The sequence below is a fragment of the Leptodactylus fuscus genome, chromosome 1 (assembly GCF_031893055.1).
Source record: "Leptodactylus fuscus isolate aLepFus1 chromosome 1, aLepFus1.hap2, whole genome shotgun sequence".
Taxonomy (NCBI): Eukaryota; Metazoa; Chordata; class Amphibia; order Anura; family Leptodactylidae; genus Leptodactylus; species Leptodactylus fuscus.
In genome coordinates, this window is record NC_134265.1 from 95,158,474 (window position 1) to 95,176,589 (window position 18,116).

Consider the following 18,116-nt stretch of genomic DNA (forward strand, 5'->3'; position numbering starts at 1 on the left):
CCACCACGCCCGCTGCGGCTGCTAAGAGTGATAGCGGTAAGACTGAGAATACTAGGATTTTGCAAGGCCTAAAGAGTGCAAGAGAGAAAGCGAATGTAAAAGAAGCAAGTGTGCAGTGTAAAAAGTGAATGTAAAAATGGCATAGAGGAGAGTGACCCCTGCTGGTGGAAGTGAGGAAAAGCAAAAGCCTTCAGCACCTGGTATTCCCAGGCGGTCTCCCATCCAAGTACTAACCAGGCCGGACCCTGCTTAGCTTCCGAGATCAGACGAGATCGGGCGTGTTCAGGGTGGTGTGGCCGTAGGCAGAGACAGGCTTCTCACTTACTCCTCTTCTACTTTGCAGCCTGGCTGCTGGCAGCTCTTTGCACTACTTCACGCTAGACCTTCTTCTTCACTTTTTGCCTTCTCTTAAGGGAACTTCATACTCCAACAGGAGCAGTGCAAGAGCTGGGGGGCGGCCCTTATACCCACAGGTGTTGTTCAGCAACCAGTCACAGGCCGCAGCCGCCCTCTTTCAAAAGGGCTGGGCGCAAGGTCTGCGCAGGGCTAAGAAACCATCCCGGGGGTGAAAGAAAGAGCAAGCTGGACCAGAGCCCATTGTCCAGTAGTCGGCTAAGGAAGAAGTTGAGATGGTTGCCCGTGCCTGGAAGCGAAGCTGCTTTTCAGTCAGCTTCTCTTTTCTTAGGGCGCGTTGTCTGCAAAGATGTTCAGCCTGTGTTGCCCTGTAAATTGGTCTGCAGGTTACTAGCTATGGCTTCCAGCCCGGCGGGAGGCCCAGATACTATGGAAATGAAGCCTGCTATTATTAAAAGAAAAAAGCCACAACGCTGGTGGCCACCACGCCCGCTGCGGCTGCTAAGAGTGATAGCGGTAAGACTGAGAATACTAGGATTTTGCAAGGCCTAAAGAGTGCAAGAGAGAAAGCGAATGTAAAAGAAGCAAGTGTGCAGTGTAAAAAGTGAATGTAAAAATGGCATAGAGGAGAGTGACCCCTGCTGGTGGAAGTGAGGAAAAGCAAAAGCCTACAGCACCTGGTATTCCCAGGCGTTCTCCCATCCAAGTACTAACCAGGCCCGACCCTGCTTAGCTTCCGAGATCAGACGAGATCGGGCGTGTTCAGGGTGGTGTGGCCGTAGGCAGAGACAGGCTTCTCACTTACTCCTCTTCTACTTTGCAGCCTGGCTGCTGGCAGCCCTTTGCACTACTTCACGCTAGACCTTTTTCTTCACTTTTTACCTTCTCTTAAGGGAACTTCATACTCCAACAGGAGCAGTGCAAGAGCTGGGGGCGGCCCTTATACCCACAGGTGTTGTTCAGCAACCAGTCACAGGCCGCAGCCGCCCTCTTTCAAAAGGGCTGGGCGCAAGGTCTGCGCAGGGCTAAGAAACCATCCCGGGGGTGAAAGAAAGAGAAAGCTGGACCAGAGCCCATTGTCCAGGAGTCGGCTGAGGAAGAAGTTGAGATGGTTGCCCGTGCCTGGAAGCGAAGCTGCTTTTCAGTCAGCTTCTCTTTTCTTAGGGCACTTTGTCTGCAAAGATGTTCAGCCTGTGTTGCCCTGTAAATTGGTCTGCAGGTTACTAGCTATGGCTTCCAGCCCGGCGGGAGGCCCAGATACTATGGAAATGAAGCCTGCTATTATTAAAAGTAAAAAGCCACAACGCTGGTGGCCACCACGCCCGCTGCGGCTGCTAAGAGTGATAGCGGTAAGACTGAGAATACTAGGATTTTGCAAGGCCTAAAGAGTGCAAGAGAGAAAGCGAATGTAAAAGAAGCAAGTGTGCAGTGTAAAAAGTGAATGTAAAAATGGCATAGAGGAGAGTGACCCCTGCTGGTGGAAGTGAGGAAAAGCAAAAGCCTACAGCACCTGGTATTCCCAGGCGGTCTCCCATCCAAGTACTAACCAGGCCCGACCCTGCTTAGCTTCCGAGATCAGGCATGTTCAGGGTGGTGTGGCCATAGGCAGAGACAGTCTTCTCACTTACTCCTCTTCTACTTTGCAGCCTGGCTGCTGGCAGCTCTTTGCACTACTTCACGCTAGACCTTCTTCTTCACTTTTTGCCTTCTCTTAAGGGAACTTCATACTCCAACAGGAGCAGTGCAAGAGCTGGGGGGCGGCCCTTATACCCACAGGTGTTGTTCAGCAACCAGTCACAGGCCGCAGCCGCCCTCTTTCAAAAGGGCTGGGCGCAAGGTCTGCGCAGGGCTAAGAAACCATCCCGGGGGTGAAAGAAAGAGCAAGCTGGACCAGAGCCCATTGTCCAGTAGTCGGCTAAGGAAGAAGTTGAGATGGTTGCCCGTGCCTGGAAGCGAAGCTGCTTTTCAGTCAGCTTCTCTTTTCTTAGGGCGCGTTGTCTGCAAAGATGTTCAGCCTGTGTTGCCCTGTAAATTGGTCTGCAGGTTACTAGCTATGGCTTCCAGCCCGGCGGGAGGCCCAGATACTATGGAAATGAAGCCTGCTATTATTAAAAGTAAAAAGCCACAACGCTGGTGGCCACCACGCCCGCTGCGGCTGCTAAGAGTGATAGCGGTAAGACTGAGAATACTAGGATTTTGCAAGGCCTAAAGAGTGCAAGAGAGAAAGCGAATGTAAAAGAAGCAAGTGTGCAGTGTAAAAAGTGAATGTAAAAATGGCATAGAGGAGAGTGACCCCTGCTGGTGGAAGTGAGGAAAAGCAAAAGCCTACAGCACCTGGTATTCCCAGGCGGTCTCCCATCCAAGTACTAACCAGGCCCAACCCTGCTTAGCTTCCGAGATCAGGCGTGTTCAGGGTGGTGTGGCCGTAGGCAGAGACAGGCTTCTCACTTACTCCTCTTCTACTTTGCAGCCTGGCTGCTGGCAGCCCTTTGCACTACTTCACGCTAGACCTTTTTCTTCACTTTTTGCCTTCTCTTAAGGGAACTTCATACTCCAACAGGAGCAGTGCAAGAGCTGGGGGCGGCCCTTATACCCACAGGTGTTGTTCAGCAACCAGTCACAGGCCGCAGCCGCCCTCTTTCAAAAGGGCTGGGCGCAAGGTCTGCGCAGGGCTAAGAAACCATCCCGGGGGTGAAAGAAAGAGCAAGCTGGACCAGAGCCCATTGTCCAGTAGTCGGCTAAGGAAGAAGTTGAGATGGTTGCCCGTGCCTGGAAGCGAAGCTGCTTTTCAGTCAGCTTCTCTTTTCTTAGGGCGCGTTGTCTGCAAAGATGTTCAGCCTGTGTTGCCCTGTAAATTGGTCTGCAGGTTACTAGCTATGGCTTCCAGCCCGGCGGGAGGCCCAGATACTATGGAAATGAAGCCTGCTATTATTAAAAGTAAAAAGCCACAACGCTGGTGGCCACCACGCCCGCTGCGGCTGCTAAGAGTGATAGCGGTAAGACTGAGAATACTAGGATTTTGCAAGGCCTAAAGAGTGCAAGAGAGAAAGCGAATGTAAAAGAAGCAAGTGTGCAGTGTAAAAAGTGAATGTAAAAATGGCATAGAGGAGAGTGACCCCTGCTGGTGGAAGTGAGGAAAAGCAAAAGCCTACAGCACCTGGTATTCCCAGGCGGTCTCCCATCCAAGTACTAACCAGGCCCGACCCTGCTTAGCTTCCGAGATCAGACGAGATCGGGCGTGTTCAGGGTGGTGTGGCCGTAGGCGGAGACAAATTTCTCACTTACTCCTCTTCTACTTTGCAGCCTGGCTGCTGGCAGCTCTTTGCACTACTTCACGCTAGACCTTTTTCTTCACTTTTTGCCTTCTCTTAAGGGAACTTCATACTCCAACAGGAGCAGTGCAAGAGCTGGGGGCGGCCCTTATACCCACAGGTGTTGTTCAGCAACCAGTCACAGGCCGCAGCCGCCCTCTTTCAAAAGGGCTGGGCGCAAGGTCTGCGCAGGGCTAAGAAACCATCCCGGGGGTGAAAGAAAGAGCAAGCTGGACCAGAGCCCATTGTCCAGGAGTCGGCTAAGGAAGAAGTTGAGATGGTTGCCCGTGCCTGGAAGCGAAGCTGCTTTTCAGTCAGCTTCTCTTTTCTTAGGGCACGTTGTCTGCAAAGATGTTCAGCCTGTGTTGCCCTGTAAATTGGTCTGCAGGTTACTAGCTATGGCTTCCAGCCCGGCGGGAGGCCCAGATACTATGGAAATGAAGCCTGCTATTATTAAAAGTAAAAAGCCACAACGCTGGTGGCCACCACGCCCGCTGCGGCTGCTAAGACTGATAGCGGTAAGACTGAGAATACTAGGATTTTGCAAGGCCTAAAGAGTGCAAGAGAGAAAGCGAATGTAAAAGAAGCAAGTGTGCAGTGTAAAAAGTGAATGTAAAAATGGCATAGAGGAGAGTGACCCCTGCTGGTGGAAGTGAGGAAAAGCAAAAGCCTACAGCACCTGGTATTCCCAGGCGGTCTCCCATCCAAGTACTAACCAGGCCCGACCCTGCTTAGCTTCCAAGATCAGACGAGATCGGGCGTGTTGAGGGTGGTGTGGCCGTAGGCAGAGACAAGCTTCTCACTTACTCCTCTTCTACTTTGCAGCCTGGCTGCTGGCAGCTCTTTGCACTACTTCACGCTAGACCTTTTTCTTCACTTTTTGCCTTCTCTTAAGGGAACTTCATACTCCAACAGGAGCAGTGCAAGAGCTGGGGGCGGCCCTTATACCCACAGGTGTTGTTCAGCAACCAGTCACAGGCCGCAGCCGCCCTCTTTCAAAAGGGCTGGGCGCAAGGTCTGCGCAGGGCTAAGAAACCATCCCGGGGGTGAAAGAAAGAGCAAGCTGGACCAGAGCCCATTGTCCAGGAGTCGGCTAAGGAAGAAGTTGAGATGGTTGCCCGTGCCTGGAAGCGAAGCTGCTTTTCAGTCAGCTTCTCTTTTCTTAGGGCACGTTGTCTGCAAAGATGTTCAGCCTGTGTTGCCCTGTAAATTGGTCTGCAGGTTACTAGCTATGGCTTCCAGCCCGGCGGGAGGCCCAGATACTATGGAAATGAAGCCTGCTATTATTAAAAGTAAAAAGCCACAACGCTGGTGGCCACCACGCCCGCTGCGGCTGCTAAGAGTGATAGCGGTAAGACTGAGAATACTAGGATTTTGCAAGGCCTAAAGAGTGCAAGAGAGAAAGCGAATGTAAAAGAAGCAAGTGTGCAGTGTAAAAAGTGAATGTAAAAATGGCATAGAGGAGAGTGACCCCTGCTGGTGGAAGTGAGGAAAAGCAAAAGCCTACAGCACCTGGTATTCCCAGGCGGTCTCCCATCCAAGTACTAACCAGGCCCGACCCTGCTTAGCTTCCGAGATCAGACGAGATCGGGCGTGTTCAGGGTGGTGTGGCCGTAGGCAGAGACAGGCTTCTCACTTACTCCTCTTCTACTTTGCAGCCTGGCTGCTGGCAGCCCTTTGCACTACTTCACGCTAGACCTTTTTCTTCACTTTTTGCCTTCTCTTAAGGGAACTTCATACTCCAACAGGAGCAGTGCAAGAGCTGGGGGCGGCCCTTATACCCACAGGTGTTGTTCAGCAACCAGTCACAGGCCGCAGCCGCCCTCTTTCAAAAGGGCTGGGCGCAAGGTCTGCGCAGGGCTAAGAAACCATCCCGGGGGTGAAAGAAAGAGCAAGCTGGACCAGAGCCCATTGTCCAGGAGTCGGCTAAGGAAGAAGTTGAGATGGTTGCCCGTGCCTGGAAGCGAAGCTGCTTTTCAGTCAGCTTCTCTTTTCTTAGGGCACGTTGTCTGCAAAGATGTTCAGCCTGTGTTGCCCTGTAAATTGGTCTGCAGGTTACTAGCTATGGCTTCCAGCCCGGCGGGAGGCCCAGATACTATGGAAATGAAGCCTGCTATTATTAAAAGTAAAAAGCCACAACGCTGGTGGCCACCACGCCCGCTGCGGCTGCTAAGAGTGATAGCGGTAAGACTGAGAATACTAGGATTTTGCAAGGCCTAAAGAGTGCAAGAGAGAAAGCGAATGTAAAAGAAGCAAGTGTGCAGTGTAAAAAGTGAATGTAAAAATGGCATAGAGGAGAGTGACCCCTGCTGGTGGAAGTGAGGAAAAGCAAAAGCCTACAGCACCTGGTATTCCCAGGCGGTCTCCCATCCAAGTACTAACCAGGCCCGACCCTGCTTAGCTTCCGAGATCAGACGAGATCGGGCGTGTTCAGGGTGGTGTGGCCGTAGGCAGAGACAGGCTTCTCACTTACTCCTCTTCTACTTTGCAGCCTGGCTGCTGGCAGCCCTTTGCACTACTTCACGCTAGACCTTTTTCTTCACTTTTTGCCTTCTCTTAAGGGAACTTCATACTCCAACAGGAGCAGTGCAAGAGCTGGGGGCGGCCCTTATACCCACAGGTGTTGTTCAGCAACTAGTCACAGGCCGCAGCCGCCCTCTTTCAAAAGGGCTGGGCGCAAGGTCTGCGCAGGGCTAAGAAACCATCCCGGGGGTGAAAGAAAGAGCAAGCTGGACCAGAGCCCATTGTCCAGGAGTCGGCTAAGGAAGAAGTTGAGATGGTTGCCCGTGCCTGGAAGCGAAGCTGCTTTTCAGTCAGCTTCTCTTTTCTTAGGGCACGTTGTCTGCAAAGATGTTCAGCCTGTGTTGCCCTGTAAATTGGTCTGCAGGTTACTAGCTATGGCTTCCAGCCCGGCGGGAGGCCCAGATACTATGGAAATGAAGCCTGCTATTATTAAAAGTAAAAAGCCACAACGCTGGTGGCCACCACGCCCGCTGCGGCTGCTAAGAGTGATAGCGGTAAGACTGAGAATACTAGGATTTTGCAAGGCCTAAAGAGTGCAAGAGAGAAAGCGAATGTAAAAGAAGCAAGTGTGCAGTGTAAAAAGTGAATGTAAAAATGGCATAGAGGAGAGTGACCCCTGCTGGTGGAAGTGAGGAAAAGCAAAAGCCTACAGCACCTGGTATTCCCAGGCGGTCTCCCATCCAAGTACTAACCAGGCCCGACCCTGCTTAGCTTCCGAGATCAGACGAGATCGGGCGTGTTCAGGGTGGTGTGGCCGTAGGCAGAGACAGGCTTCTCACTTACTCCTCTTCTACTTTGCAGCCTGGCTGCTGGCAGCCCTTTGCACTACTTCACGCTAGACCTTTTTCTTCACTTTTTGCCTTCTCTTAAGGGAACTTCATACTCCAACAGGAGCAGTGCAAGAGCTGGGGGCGGCCCTTATACCCACAGGTGTTGTTCAGCAACCAGTCACAGGCCGCAGCCGCCCTCTTTCAAAAGGGCTGGGCGCAAGGTCTGCGCAGGGCTAAGAAACCATCCCGGGGGTGAAAGAAAGAGCAAGCTGGACCAGAGCCCATTGTCCAGGAGTCGGCTAAGGAAGAAGTTGAGATGGTTGCCCGTGCCTGGAAGCGAAGCTGCTTTTCAGTCAGCTTCTCTTTTCTTAGGGCACGTTGTCTGCAAAGATGTTCAGCCTGTGTTGCCCTGTAAATTGGTCTGCAGGTTACTAGCTATGGCTTCCAGCCCGGCGGGAGGCCCAGATACTATGGAAATGAAGCCTGCTATTATTAAAAGTAAAAAGCCACAACGCTGGTGGCCACCACGCCCGCTGCGGCTGCTAAGAGTGATAGCGGTAAGACTGAGAATACTAGGATTTTGCAAGGCCTAAAGAGTGCAAGAGAGAAAGCGAATGTAAAAGAAGCAAGTGTGCAGTGTAAAAAGTGAATGTAAAAATGGCATAGAGGAGAGTGACCCCTGCTGGTGGAAGTGAGGAAAAGCAAAAGCCTACAGCACCTGGTATTCCCAGGCGGTCTCCCATCCAAGTACTAACCAGGCCTGACCCTGCTTAGCTTCCGAGATCAGACGAGATCGGGCGTGTTCAGGGTGGTGTGGCCGTAGGCAGAGACAGGCTTCTCACTTACTCCTCTTCTACTTTGCAGCCTGGCTGCTGGCAGCTCTTTGCACTACTTCACGCTAGACCTTCTTCTTCACTTTTTGCCTTCTCTTAAGGGAACTTCATACTCCAACAGGAGCAGTGCAAGAGCTGGGGGGCGGCCCTTATACCCACAGGTGTTGTTCAGCAACCAGTCACAGGCCGCAGCCGCCCTCTTTCAAAAGGGCTGGGCGCAAGGTCTGCGCAGGGCTAAGAAACCATCCCGGGGGTGAAAGAAAGAGCAAGCTGGACCAGAGCCCATTGTCCAGTAGTCGGCTAAGGAAGAAGTTGAGATGGTTGCCCGTGCCTGGAAGCGAAGCTGCTTTTCAGTCAGCTTCTCTTTTCTTAGGGCGCGTTGTCTGCAAAGATGTTCAGCCTGTGTTGCCCTGTAAATTGGTCTGCAGGTTACTAGCTATGGCTTCCAGCCCGGCGGGAGGCCCAGATACTATGGAAATGAAGCCTGCTATTATTAAAAGAAAAAAGCCACAACGCCGGTGGCCACCACGCCCGCTGCGGCTGCTAAGAGTGATAGCGGTAAGACTGAGAATACTAGGATTTTGCAAGGCCTAAAGAGTGCAAGAGAGAAAGCGAATGTAAAAGAAGCAAGTGTGCAGTGTAAAAAGTGAATGTAAAAATGGCATAGAGGAGAGTGACCCCTGCTGGTGGAAGTGAGGAAAAGCAAAAGCCTACAGCACCTGGTATTCCCAGGCGGTCTCCCATCCAAGTACTAACCAGGCCCGACCCTGCTTAGCTTCCGAGATCAGACGAGATCAGGCGTGTTCAGGGTGGTGTGGCCGTAGGCGGAGACAAACTTCTCACTTACTCCTCTTCTACTTTGCAGCCTGGCTGCTGGCAGCTCTTTGCACTACTTCACGCTAGACCTTTTTCTTCACTTTTTGCCTTCTCTTAAGGGAACTTCATACTCCAACAGGAGCAGTGCAAGAGCTGGGGGCGGCCCTTATACCCACAGGTGTTGTTCAGCAACCAGTCACAGGCCGCAGCCGCCCTCTTTCAAAAGGGCTGGGCGCAAGGTCTGCGCAGGGCTAAGAAACCATCCCGGGGGTGAAAGAAAGAGCAAGCTGGACCAGAGCCCATTGTCCAGGAGTCGGCTAAGGAAGAAGTTGAGATGGTTGCCCGTGCCTGGAAGCGAAGCTGCTTTTCAGTCAGCTTCTCTTTTCTTAGGGCGCGTTGTCTGCAAAGATGTTCAGCCTGTGTTGCCCTGTAAATTGGTCTGCAGGTTACTAGCTATGGCTTCCAGCCCGGCGGGAGGCCCAGATACTATGGAAATGAAGCCTGCTATTATTAAAAGTAAAAAGCCACAACGCTGGTGGCCACCACGCCCGCTGCGGCTGCTAAGAGTGATAGCGGTAAGACTGAGAATACTAGGATTTTGCAAGGCCTAAAGAGTGCAAGAGAGAAAGCGAATGTAAAAGAAGCAAGTGTGCAGTGTAAAAAGTGAATGTAAAAATGGCATAGAGGAGAGTGACCCCTGCTGGTGGAAGTGAGGAAAAGCAAAAGCCTACAGCACCTGGTATTCCCAGGCGGTCTCCCATCCAAGTACTAACCAGGCCCGACCCTGCTTAGCTTCCGAGATCAGACGAGATCGGGCGTGTTCAGGGTGGTGTGGCTGTAGGCAGATACAGGCTTCTCACTTACTCCTCTTCTACTTTGCAGCCTGGCTGCTGGCAGCCCTTTGCACTACTTCACGCTAGACCTTTTTCTTCACTTTTTGCCTTCTCTTAAGGGAACTTCATACTCCAACAGGAGCAGTGCAAGAGCTGGGGGCGGCCCTTATACCCACAGGTGTTGTTCAGCAACCAGTCACAGGCCGCAGCCGCCCTCTTTCAAAAGGGCTGGGCGCAAGGTCTGCGCAGGGCTAAGAAACCATCCCGGGGGTGAAAGAAAGAGCAAGCTGGACCAGAGCCCATTGTCCAGGAGTCGGCTAAGGAAGAAGTTGAGATGGTTGCCCGTGCCTGGAAGCGAAGCTGCTTTTCAGTCAGCTTCTCTTTTCTTAGGGCACGTTGTCTGCAAAGATGTTCAGCCTGTGTTGCCCTGTAAATTGGTCTGCAGGTTACTAGCTATGGCTTCCAGCCCGGCGGGAGGCCCAGATACTATGGAAATGAAGCCTGCTATTATTAAAAGTAAAAAGCCACAACGCTGGTGGCCACCACGCCCGCTGCGGCTGCTAAGAGTGATAGCGGTAAGACTGAGAATACTAGGATTTTGCAAGGCCTAAAGAGTGCAAGAGAGAAAGCGAATGTAAAAGAAGCAAGTGTGCAGTGTAAAAAGTGAATGTAAAAATGGCATAGAGGAGAGTGACCCCTGCTGGTGGAAGTGAGGAAAAGCAAAAGCCTACAGCACCTGGTATTCCCAGGCGGTCTCCCATCCAAGTACTAACCAGGCCCGACCCTGCTTAGCTTCCGAGATCAGACGAGATCGGGCGTGTTCAGGGTGGAGTGGCCGTAGGCAGAGACAGGCTTCTCACTTACTCCTCTTCTACTTTGCAGCCTGGCTGCTGGCAGCTCTTTGCACTACTTCACGCTAGACCTTCTTCTTCACTTTTTGCCTTCTCTTAAGGGAACTTCATACTCCAACAGGAGCAGTGCAAGAGCTGGGGGCGGCCCTTATACCCACAGGTGTTGTTCAGCAACCAGTCACAGGCCGCAGCCGCCCTCTTTCAAAAGGGCTGGGCGCAAGGTCTGCGCAGGGCTAAGAAACCATCCCGGGGGTGAAAGAAAGAGCAAGCTGGACCAGAGCCCATTGTCCAGGAGTCGGCTAAGGAAGAAGTTGAGATGGTTGCCCGTGCCTGGAAGCGAAGCTGCTTTTCAGTCAGCTTCTCTTTTCTTAGGGCACGTTGTCTGCAAAGATGTTCAGCCTGTGTTGCCCTGTAAATTGGTCTGCAGGTTACTAGCTATGGCTTCCAGCCCGGCGGGAGGCCCAGATACTATGGAAATGAAGCCTGCTATTATTAAAAGTAAAAAGCCACAACGCTGGTGGCCACCACGCCCGCTGCGGCTGCTAAGAGTGATAGCGGTAAGACTGAGAATACTAGGATTTTGCAAGGCCTAAAGAGTGCAAGAGAGAAAGCGAATGTAAAAGAAGCAAGTGTGCAGTGTAAAAAGTGAATGTAAAAATGGCATAGAGGAGAGTGACCCCTGCTGGTGGAAGTGAGGAAAAGCAAAAGCCTACAGCACCTGGTATTCCCAGGCGGTCTCCCATCCAAGTACTAACCAGGCCCGACCCTGCTTAGCTTCCGAGATCAGACGAGATCGGGCGTGTTCAGGGTGGTGTGGCCGTAGGCGGAGACAAGCTTCTCACTTACTCCTCTTCTACTTTGCAGCCTGGCTGCTGGCAGCTCTTTGCACTACTTCACGCTAGACCTTTTTCTTCACTTTTTGCCTTCTCTTAAGGGAACTTCATACTCCAACAGGAGCAGTGCAAGAGCTGGGGGCGGCCCTTATACCCACAGGTGTTGTTCAGCAACCAGTCACAGGCCGCAGCCGCCCTCTTTCAAAAGGGCTGGGCGCAAGGTCTGCGCAGGGCTAAGAAACCATCCCGGGGGTGAAAGAAAGAGCAAGCTGGACCAGAGCCCATTGTCCAGGAGTCGGCTAAGGAAAAAGTTGAGATGGTTGCCCGTGCCTGGAAGCGAAGCTGCTTTTCAGTCAGCTTCTCTTTTCTTAGGGCATGTTGTCTGCAAAGATGTTCAGCCTGTGTTGCCCTGTAAATTGGTCTGCAGGTTACTAGCTATGGCTTCCAGCCCGGCGGGAGGCCCAGATACTATGGAAATGAAGCCTGCTATTATTAAAAGTAAAAAGCCACAACGCTGGTGGCCACCACGCCCGCTGCGGCTGCTAAGAGTGATAGCGGTAAGACTGAGAATACTAGGATTTTGCAAGGCCTAAAGAGTGCAAGAGAGAAAGCGAATGTAAAAGAAGCAAGTGTGCAGTGTAAAAAGTGAATGTAAAAATGGCATAGAGGAGAGTGACCCCTGCTGGTGGAAGTGAGGAAAAGCAAAAGCCTACAGCACCTGGTATTCCCAGGCGGTCTCCCATCCAAGTACTAACCAGGCCCGACCCTGCTTAGCTTCCGAGATCAGACGAGATCGGGCGTGTTCAGGGTGGTGTGGCCGTAGGCGGAGACAAGCTTCTCACTTACTCCTCTTCTACTTTGCAGCCTGGCTGCTGGCAGCTCTTTGCACTACTTCACGCTAGACCTTTTTCTTCACTTTTTGCCTTCTCTTAAGGGAACTTCATACTCCAACAGGAGCAGTGCAAGAGCTGGGGGCGGCCCTTATACCCACAGGTGTTGTTCAGCAACCAGTCACAGGCCGCAGCCGCCCTCTTTCAAAAGGGCTGGGCGCAAGGTCTGCGCAGGGCTAAGAAACCATCCCGGGGGTGAAAGAAAGAGCAAGCTGGACCAGAGCCCATTGTCCAGGAGTCGGCTAAGGAAAAAGTTGAGATGGTTGCCCGTGCCTGGAAGCGAAGCTGCTTTTCAGTCAGCTTCTCTTTTCTTAGGGCACGTTGTCTGCAAAGATGTTCAGCCTGTGTTGCCCTGTAAATTGGTCTGCAGGTTACTAGCTATGGCTTCCAGCCCGGCGGGAGGCCCAGATACTATGGAAATGAAGCCTGCTATTATTAAAAGTAAAAAGCCACAACGCTGGTGGCCACCACGCCCGCTGCGGCTGCTAAGAGTGATAGCGGTAAGACTGAGAATACTAGGATTTTGCAAGGCCTAAAGAGTGCAAGAGAGAAAGCGAATGTAAAAGAAGCAAGTGTGCAGTGTAAAAAGTGAATGTAAAAATGGCATAGAGGAGAGTGACCCCTGCTGGTGGAAGTGAGGAAAAGCAAAAGCCTACAGCACCTGGTATTCCCAGGCGGTCTCCCATCCAAGTACTAACCAGGCCCGACCCTGCTTAGCTTCCGAGATCAGACGAGATCGGGCGTGTTCAGGGTGGTGTGGCCGTAGGCAGAGACAGGCTTCTCACTTACTCCTCTTCTACTTTGCAGCCTGGCTGCTGGCAGCTCTTTGCACTACTTCACGCTAGACCTTCTTCTTCACTTTTTGCCTTCTCTTAAGGGAACTTCATACTCCAACAGGAGCAGTGCAAGAGCTGGGGGGCGGCCCTTATACCCACAGGTGTTGTTCAGCAACTAGTCACAGGCCGCAGCCGCCCTCTTTCAAAAGGGCTGGGCGCAAGGTCTGCGCAGGGCTAAGAAACCATCCCGGGGGTGAAAGAAAGAGCAAGCTGGACCAGAGCCCATTGTCCAGGAGTCGGCTAAGGAAGAAGTTGAGATGGTTGCCCGTGCCTGGAAGCGAAGCTGCTTTTCAGTCAGCTTCTCTTTTCTTAGGGCACGTTGTCTGCAAAGATGTTCAGCCTGTGTTGCCCTGTAAATTGGTCTGCAGGTTACTAGCTATGGCTTCCAGCCCGGCGGGAGGCCCAGATACTATGGAAATGAAGCCTGCTATTATTAAAAGTAAAAAGCCACAACGCTGGTGGCCACCACGCCCGCTGCGGCTGCTAAGAGTGATAGCGGTAAGACTGAGAATACTAGGATTTTGCAAGGCCTAAAGAGTGCAAGAGAGAAAGCGAATGTAAAAGAAGCAAGTGTGCAGTGTAAAAAGTGAATGTAAAAATGGCATAGAGGAGAGTGACCCCTGCTGGTGGAAGTGAGGAAAAGCAAAAGCCTACAGCACCTGGTATTCCCAGGCGGTCTCCCATCCAAGTACTAACCAGGCCCGACCCTGCTTAGCTTCCGAGATCAGACGAGATCGGGCGTGTTCAGGGTGGTGTGGCCGTAGGCAGAGACAGGCTTCTCACTTACTCCTCTTCTACTTTGCAGCCTGGCTGCTGGCAGCCCTTTGCACTACTTCACGCTAGACCTTTTTCTTCACTTTTTGCCTTCTCTTAAGGGAACTTCATACTCCAACAGGAGCAGTGCAAGAGCTGGGGGCGGCCCTTATACCCACAGGTGTTGTTCAGCAACCAGTCACAGGCCGCAGCCGCCCTCTTTCAAAAGGGCTGGGCGCAAGGTCTGCACAGGGCTAAGAAACCATCCCGGGGGTGAAAGAAAGAGCAAGCTGGACCAGAGCCCATTGTCCAGGAGTCGGCTAAGGAAGAAGTTGAGATGGTTGCCCGTGCCTGGAAGCGAAGCTGCTTTTCAGTCAGCTTCTCTTTTCTTAGGGCACGTTGTCTGCAAAGATGTTCAGCCTGTGTTGCCCTGTAAATTGGTCTGCAGGTTACTAGCTATGGCTTCCAGCCCGGCGGGAGGCCCAGATACTATGGAAATGAAGCCTGCTATTATTAAAAGAAAAAAGCCACAACGCCGGTGGCCACCACGCCCGCTGCGGCTGCTAAGAGTGATAGCGGTAAGACTGAGAATACTAGGATTTTGCAAGGCCTAAAGAGTGCAAGAGAGAAAGCGAATGTAAAAGAAGCAAGTGTGCAGTGTAAAAAGTGAATGTAAAAATGGCATAGAGGAGAGTGACCCCTGCTGGTGGAAGTGAGGAAAAGCAAAAGCCTACAGCACCTGGTATTCCCAGGCGGTCTCCCATCCAAGTACTAACCAGGCCCGACCCTGCTTAGCTTCCGAGATCAGACGAGATCGGGCGTGTTCAGGGTGGTGTGGCCGTAGGCGGAGACAAATTTCTCACTTACTCCTCTTCTACTTTGCAGCCTGGCTGCTGGCAGCTCTTTGCACTACTTCACGCTAGACCTTCTTCTTCACTTTTTGCCTTCTCTTAAGGGAACTTCATACTCCAACAGGAGCAGTGCAAGAGCTGGGGGGCGGCCCTTATACCCACAGGTGTTGTTCAGCAACCAGTCACAGGCCGCAGCCGCCCTCTTTCAAAAGGGCTGGGCGCAAGGTCTGCGCAGGGCTAAGAAACCATCCCGGGGGTGAAAGAAAGAGCAAGCTGGACCAGAGCCCATTGTCCAGTAGTCGGCTAAGGAAGAAGTTGAGATGGTTGCCCGTGCCTGGAAGCGAAGCTGCTTTTCAGTCAGCTTCTCTTTTCTTAGGGCGCGTTGTCTGCAAAGATGTTCAGCCTGTGTTGCCCTGTAAATTGGTCTGCAGGTTACTAGCTATGGCTTCCAGCCCGGCGGGAGGCCCAGATACTATGGAAATGAAGCCTGCTATTATTAAAAGAAAAAAGCCACAACGCTGGTGGCCACCACGCCCGCTGCGGCTGCTAAGAGTGATAGCGGTAAGACTGAGAATACTAGGATTTTGCAAGGCCTAAAGAGTGCAAGAGAGAAAGCGAATGTAAAAGAAGCAAGTGTGCAGTGTAAAAAGTGAATGTAAAAATGGCATAGAGGAGAGTGACCCCTGCTGGTGGAAGTGAGGAAAAGCAAAAGCCTACAGCACCTGGTATTCCCAGGCGGTCTCCCATCCAAGCACTAACCAGGCCCGACCCTGCTTAGCTTCCGAGATCAGACGAGATCGGGCGTGTTCAGGGTGGTGTGGCCGTAGGCAGAGACAGGCTTCTCACTTACTCCTCTTCTACTTTGCAGCCTGGCTGCTGGCAGCTCTTTGCACTACTTCACGCTAGACCTTCTTCTTCACTTTTTGCCTTCTCTTAAGGGAACTTCATACTCCAACAGGAGCAGTGCAAGAGCTGGGGGGCGGCCCTTATACCCACAGGTGTTGTTCAGCAACCAGTCACAGGCCGCAGCCGCCCTCTTTCAAAAGGGCTGGGCGCAAGGTCTGCGCAGGGCTAAGAAACCATCCCGGGGGTGAAAGAAAGAGCAAGCTGGACCAGAGCCCATTGTCCAGTAGTCGGCTAAGGAAGAAGTTGAGATGGTTGCCCGTGCCTGGAAGCAAAGCTGCTTTTCAGTCAGCTTCTCTTTTCTTAGGGCGCGTTGTCTGCAAAGATGTTCAGCCTGTGTTGCCCTGTAAATTGGTCTGCAGGTTACTAGCTATGGCTTCCAGCCCGGCGGGAGGCCCAGATACTATGGAAATGAAGCCTGCTATTATTAAAAGAAAAAAGCCACAACGCTGGTGGCCACCACGCCCGCTGCGGCTGCTAAGAGTGATAGCGGTAAGACTGAGAATACTAGGATTTTGCAAGGCCTAAAGAGTGCAAGAGAGAAAGCGAATGTAAAAGAAGCAAGTGTGCAGTGTAAAAAGTGAATGTAAAAATGGCATAGAGGAGAGTGACCCCTGCTGGTGGAAGTGAGGAAAAGCAAAAGCCTACAGCACCTGGTATTCCCAGGCGGTCTCCCATCCAAGTACTAACCAGGCCCGACCCTGCTTAGCTTCCAAGATCAGACGAGATCGGGCGTGTTCAGGGTGGTGTGGCCGTAGGCAGAGACAGGCTTCTCACTTACTCCTCTTCTACTTTGCAGCCTGGCTGCTGGCAGCCCTTTGCACTACTTCACGCTAGACCTTTTTCTTCACTTTTTGCCTTCTCTTAAGGGAACTTCATACTCCAACAGGAGCAGTGCAAGAGCTGGGGGCGGCCCTTATACCCACAGGTGTTGTTCAGCAACCAGTCACAGGCCGCAGCCGCCCTCTTTCAAAAGGGCTGGGCGCAAGGTCTGCGCAGGGCTAAGAAACCATCCCGGGGGTGAAAGAAAGAGCAAGCTGGACCAGAGCCCATTGTCCAGGAGTCGGCTAAGGAAAAAGTTGAGATGGTTGCCCGTGCCTGGAAGCGAAGCTGCTTTTCAGTCAGCTTCTCTTTTCTTAGGGCACGTTGTCTGCAAAGATGTTCAGCCTGTGTTGCCCTGTAAATTGGTCTGCAGGTTACTAGCTATGGCTTCCAGCCCGGCGGGAGGCCCAGATACTATGGAAATGAAGCCTGCTATTATTAAAAGTAAAAAGCCACAACGCTGGTGGCCACCACGCCCGCTGCGGCTGCTAAGAGTGATAGCGGTAAGACTGAGAATACTAGGATTTTGCAAGGCCTAAAGAGTGCAAGAGAGAAAGCGAATGTAAAAGAAGCAAGTGTGCAGTGTAAAAAGTGAATGTAAAAATGGCATAGAGGAGAGTGACCCCTGCTGGTGGAAGTGAGGAAAAGCAAAAGCCTACAGCACCTGGTATTCCCAGGCGGTCTCCCATCCAAGTACTAACCAGGCCCGACCCTGCTTAGCTTCCGAGATCAGACGAGATCGGGCGTGTTCAGGGTGGTGTGGCCGTAGGCAGAGACAGGCTTCTCACTTACTCCTCTTCTACTTTGCAGCCTGGCTGCTGGCAGCCCTTTGCACTACTTCACGCTAGACCTTTTTCTTCACTTTTTGCCTTCTCTTAAGGGAACTTCATACTCCAACAGGAGCAGTGCAAGAGCTGGGGGCGGCCCTTATACCCACAGGTGTTGTTCAGCAACCAGTCACAGGCCGCAGCCGCCCTCTTTCAAAAGGGCTGGGCGCAAGGTCTGCGCAGGGGTAAAAAAACATCCCGGGGGTGAAAGAAAGAGCAAGCTGGACCAGAGCCCATTGTCCAGTAGTCGGCTAAGGAAGAAGTTGAGATGGTTGCCCGTGCCTGGAAGCGAAGCTGCTTTTCAGTCAGCTTCTCTTTTCTTAGGGCGCGTTGTCTGCAAAGATGTTCAGCCTGTGTTGCCCTGTAAATTGGTCTGCAGGTTACTAGCTATGGCTTCCAGCCCGGCGGGAGGCCCAGATACTATGGAAATGAAGCCTGCTATTATTAAAAGAAAAAAGCCACAACGCTGGTGGCCACCACGCCCGCTGCGGCTGCTAAGAGTGATAGCGGTAAGACTGAGAATACTAGGATTTTGCAAGGCCTAAAGAGTGCAAGAGAGAAAGCGAATGTAAAAGAAGCAAGTGTGCAGTGTAAAAAGTGAATGTAAAAATGGCATAGAGGAGAGTGACCCCTGCTGGTGGAAGTGAGGAAAAGCAAAAGCCTACAGCACCTGGTATTCCCAGGCGGTCTCCCATCCAAGTACTAACCAGGCCCGACCCTGCTTAGCTTCCGAGATCAGGCATGTTCAGGGTGGTGTGGCCATAGGCTGAGACAGTCTTCTCACTTACTCCTCTTCTACTTTGCAGCCTGGCTGCTGGCAGCTCTTTGCACTACTTCACGCTAGACCTTCTTCTTCACTTTTTGCCTTCTCTTAAGGGAACTTCATACTCCAACAGGAGCAGTGCAAGAGCTGGGGGGCGGCCCTTATACCCACAGGTGTTGTTCAGCAACCAGTCACAGGCCGCAGCCGCCCTCTTTCAAAAGGGCTGGGCGCAAGGTCTGCGCAGGGCTAAGAAACCATCCCGGGGGTGAAAGAAAGAGCAAGCTGGACCAGAGCCCATTGTCCAGTAGTCGGCTAAGGAAGAAGTTGAGATGGTTGCCCGTGCCTGG

The 18,116-nt window shown here is 52.2% G+C and overlaps 19 non-coding genes and 3 pseudogenes across 19 annotated transcripts; all 22 read right to left on the bottom strand.

Moving 5' to 3' along the window:
• Window positions 1-185: 185 nt before the first annotated feature.
• LOC142190221 (5S ribosomal RNA) lies at window positions 186-304 on the bottom strand. Its single transcript, XR_012714147.1, has one exon. It is a non-coding gene; the product is annotated as a 5S ribosomal RNA (ribosomal RNA).
• A 715-nt stretch (window positions 305-1,019) lies between these two features.
• Window positions 1,020-1,138, bottom strand: LOC142190106 (5S ribosomal RNA). The gene has a single exon (XR_012714040.1). It is a non-coding gene; the product is annotated as a 5S ribosomal RNA (ribosomal RNA).
• A 714-nt stretch (window positions 1,139-1,852) lies between these two features.
• On the bottom strand, window positions 1,853-1,961 carry LOC142190485 (5S ribosomal RNA; annotated as a pseudogene).
• Window positions 1,962-2,676: 715 nt separating this feature from the next.
• Window positions 2,677-2,785, bottom strand: LOC142190344 (5S ribosomal RNA; annotated as a pseudogene).
• A 714-nt stretch (window positions 2,786-3,499) lies between these two features.
• Window positions 3,500-3,618, bottom strand: LOC142189894 (5S ribosomal RNA). Its single transcript, XR_012713842.1, has one exon. It is a non-coding gene; the product is annotated as a 5S ribosomal RNA (ribosomal RNA).
• Window positions 3,619-4,332: 714 nt separating this feature from the next.
• On the bottom strand, window positions 4,333-4,451 carry LOC142190158 (5S ribosomal RNA). Its single transcript, XR_012714088.1, has one exon. It is a non-coding gene; the product is annotated as a 5S ribosomal RNA (ribosomal RNA).
• Window positions 4,452-5,165: 714 nt separating this feature from the next.
• LOC142189906 (5S ribosomal RNA) lies at window positions 5,166-5,284 on the bottom strand. Its single transcript, XR_012713853.1, has one exon. It is a non-coding gene; the product is annotated as a 5S ribosomal RNA (ribosomal RNA).
• A 714-nt stretch (window positions 5,285-5,998) lies between these two features.
• Window positions 5,999-6,117, bottom strand: LOC142189917 (5S ribosomal RNA). Its single transcript, XR_012713864.1, has one exon. It is a non-coding gene; the product is annotated as a 5S ribosomal RNA (ribosomal RNA).
• A 714-nt stretch (window positions 6,118-6,831) lies between these two features.
• Window positions 6,832-6,950, bottom strand: LOC142189929 (5S ribosomal RNA). Its single transcript, XR_012713875.1, has one exon. It is a non-coding gene; the product is annotated as a 5S ribosomal RNA (ribosomal RNA).
• Window positions 6,951-7,664: 714 nt separating this feature from the next.
• Window positions 7,665-7,783, bottom strand: LOC142189981 (5S ribosomal RNA). Its single transcript, XR_012713923.1, has one exon. It is a non-coding gene; the product is annotated as a 5S ribosomal RNA (ribosomal RNA).
• Window positions 7,784-8,498: 715 nt separating this feature from the next.
• Window positions 8,499-8,617, bottom strand: LOC142189779 (5S ribosomal RNA). Its single transcript, XR_012713734.1, has one exon. It is a non-coding gene; the product is annotated as a 5S ribosomal RNA (ribosomal RNA).
• A 714-nt stretch (window positions 8,618-9,331) lies between these two features.
• On the bottom strand, window positions 9,332-9,450 carry LOC142189713 (5S ribosomal RNA). Its single transcript, XR_012713671.1, has one exon. It is a non-coding gene; the product is annotated as a 5S ribosomal RNA (ribosomal RNA).
• Window positions 9,451-10,164: 714 nt separating this feature from the next.
• Window positions 10,165-10,283, bottom strand: LOC142189803 (5S ribosomal RNA). Its single transcript, XR_012713756.1, has one exon. It is a non-coding gene; the product is annotated as a 5S ribosomal RNA (ribosomal RNA).
• Window positions 10,284-10,997: 714 nt separating this feature from the next.
• LOC142189942 (5S ribosomal RNA) lies at window positions 10,998-11,116 on the bottom strand. The gene has a single exon (XR_012713887.1). It is a non-coding gene; the product is annotated as a 5S ribosomal RNA (ribosomal RNA).
• A 714-nt stretch (window positions 11,117-11,830) lies between these two features.
• On the bottom strand, window positions 11,831-11,949 carry LOC142189955 (5S ribosomal RNA). Its single transcript, XR_012713898.1, has one exon. It is a non-coding gene; the product is annotated as a 5S ribosomal RNA (ribosomal RNA).
• A 714-nt stretch (window positions 11,950-12,663) lies between these two features.
• Window positions 12,664-12,782, bottom strand: LOC142189966 (5S ribosomal RNA). Its single transcript, XR_012713909.1, has one exon. It is a non-coding gene; the product is annotated as a 5S ribosomal RNA (ribosomal RNA).
• Window positions 12,783-13,497: 715 nt separating this feature from the next.
• LOC142189978 (5S ribosomal RNA) lies at window positions 13,498-13,616 on the bottom strand. Its single transcript, XR_012713920.1, has one exon. It is a non-coding gene; the product is annotated as a 5S ribosomal RNA (ribosomal RNA).
• Window positions 13,617-14,330: 714 nt separating this feature from the next.
• On the bottom strand, window positions 14,331-14,449 carry LOC142189990 (5S ribosomal RNA). Its single transcript, XR_012713931.1, has one exon. It is a non-coding gene; the product is annotated as a 5S ribosomal RNA (ribosomal RNA).
• A 715-nt stretch (window positions 14,450-15,164) lies between these two features.
• LOC142190011 (5S ribosomal RNA) lies at window positions 15,165-15,283 on the bottom strand. Its single transcript, XR_012713951.1, has one exon. It is a non-coding gene; the product is annotated as a 5S ribosomal RNA (ribosomal RNA).
• A 715-nt stretch (window positions 15,284-15,998) lies between these two features.
• On the bottom strand, window positions 15,999-16,117 carry LOC142189868 (5S ribosomal RNA). Its single transcript, XR_012713818.1, has one exon. It is a non-coding gene; the product is annotated as a 5S ribosomal RNA (ribosomal RNA).
• Window positions 16,118-16,831: 714 nt separating this feature from the next.
• LOC142190002 (5S ribosomal RNA) lies at window positions 16,832-16,950 on the bottom strand. Its single transcript, XR_012713942.1, has one exon. It is a non-coding gene; the product is annotated as a 5S ribosomal RNA (ribosomal RNA).
• A 714-nt stretch (window positions 16,951-17,664) lies between these two features.
• LOC142190487 (5S ribosomal RNA) lies at window positions 17,665-17,773 on the bottom strand (annotated as a pseudogene).
• Between the last annotated feature and the right edge of the window lie 343 nt (window positions 17,774-18,116).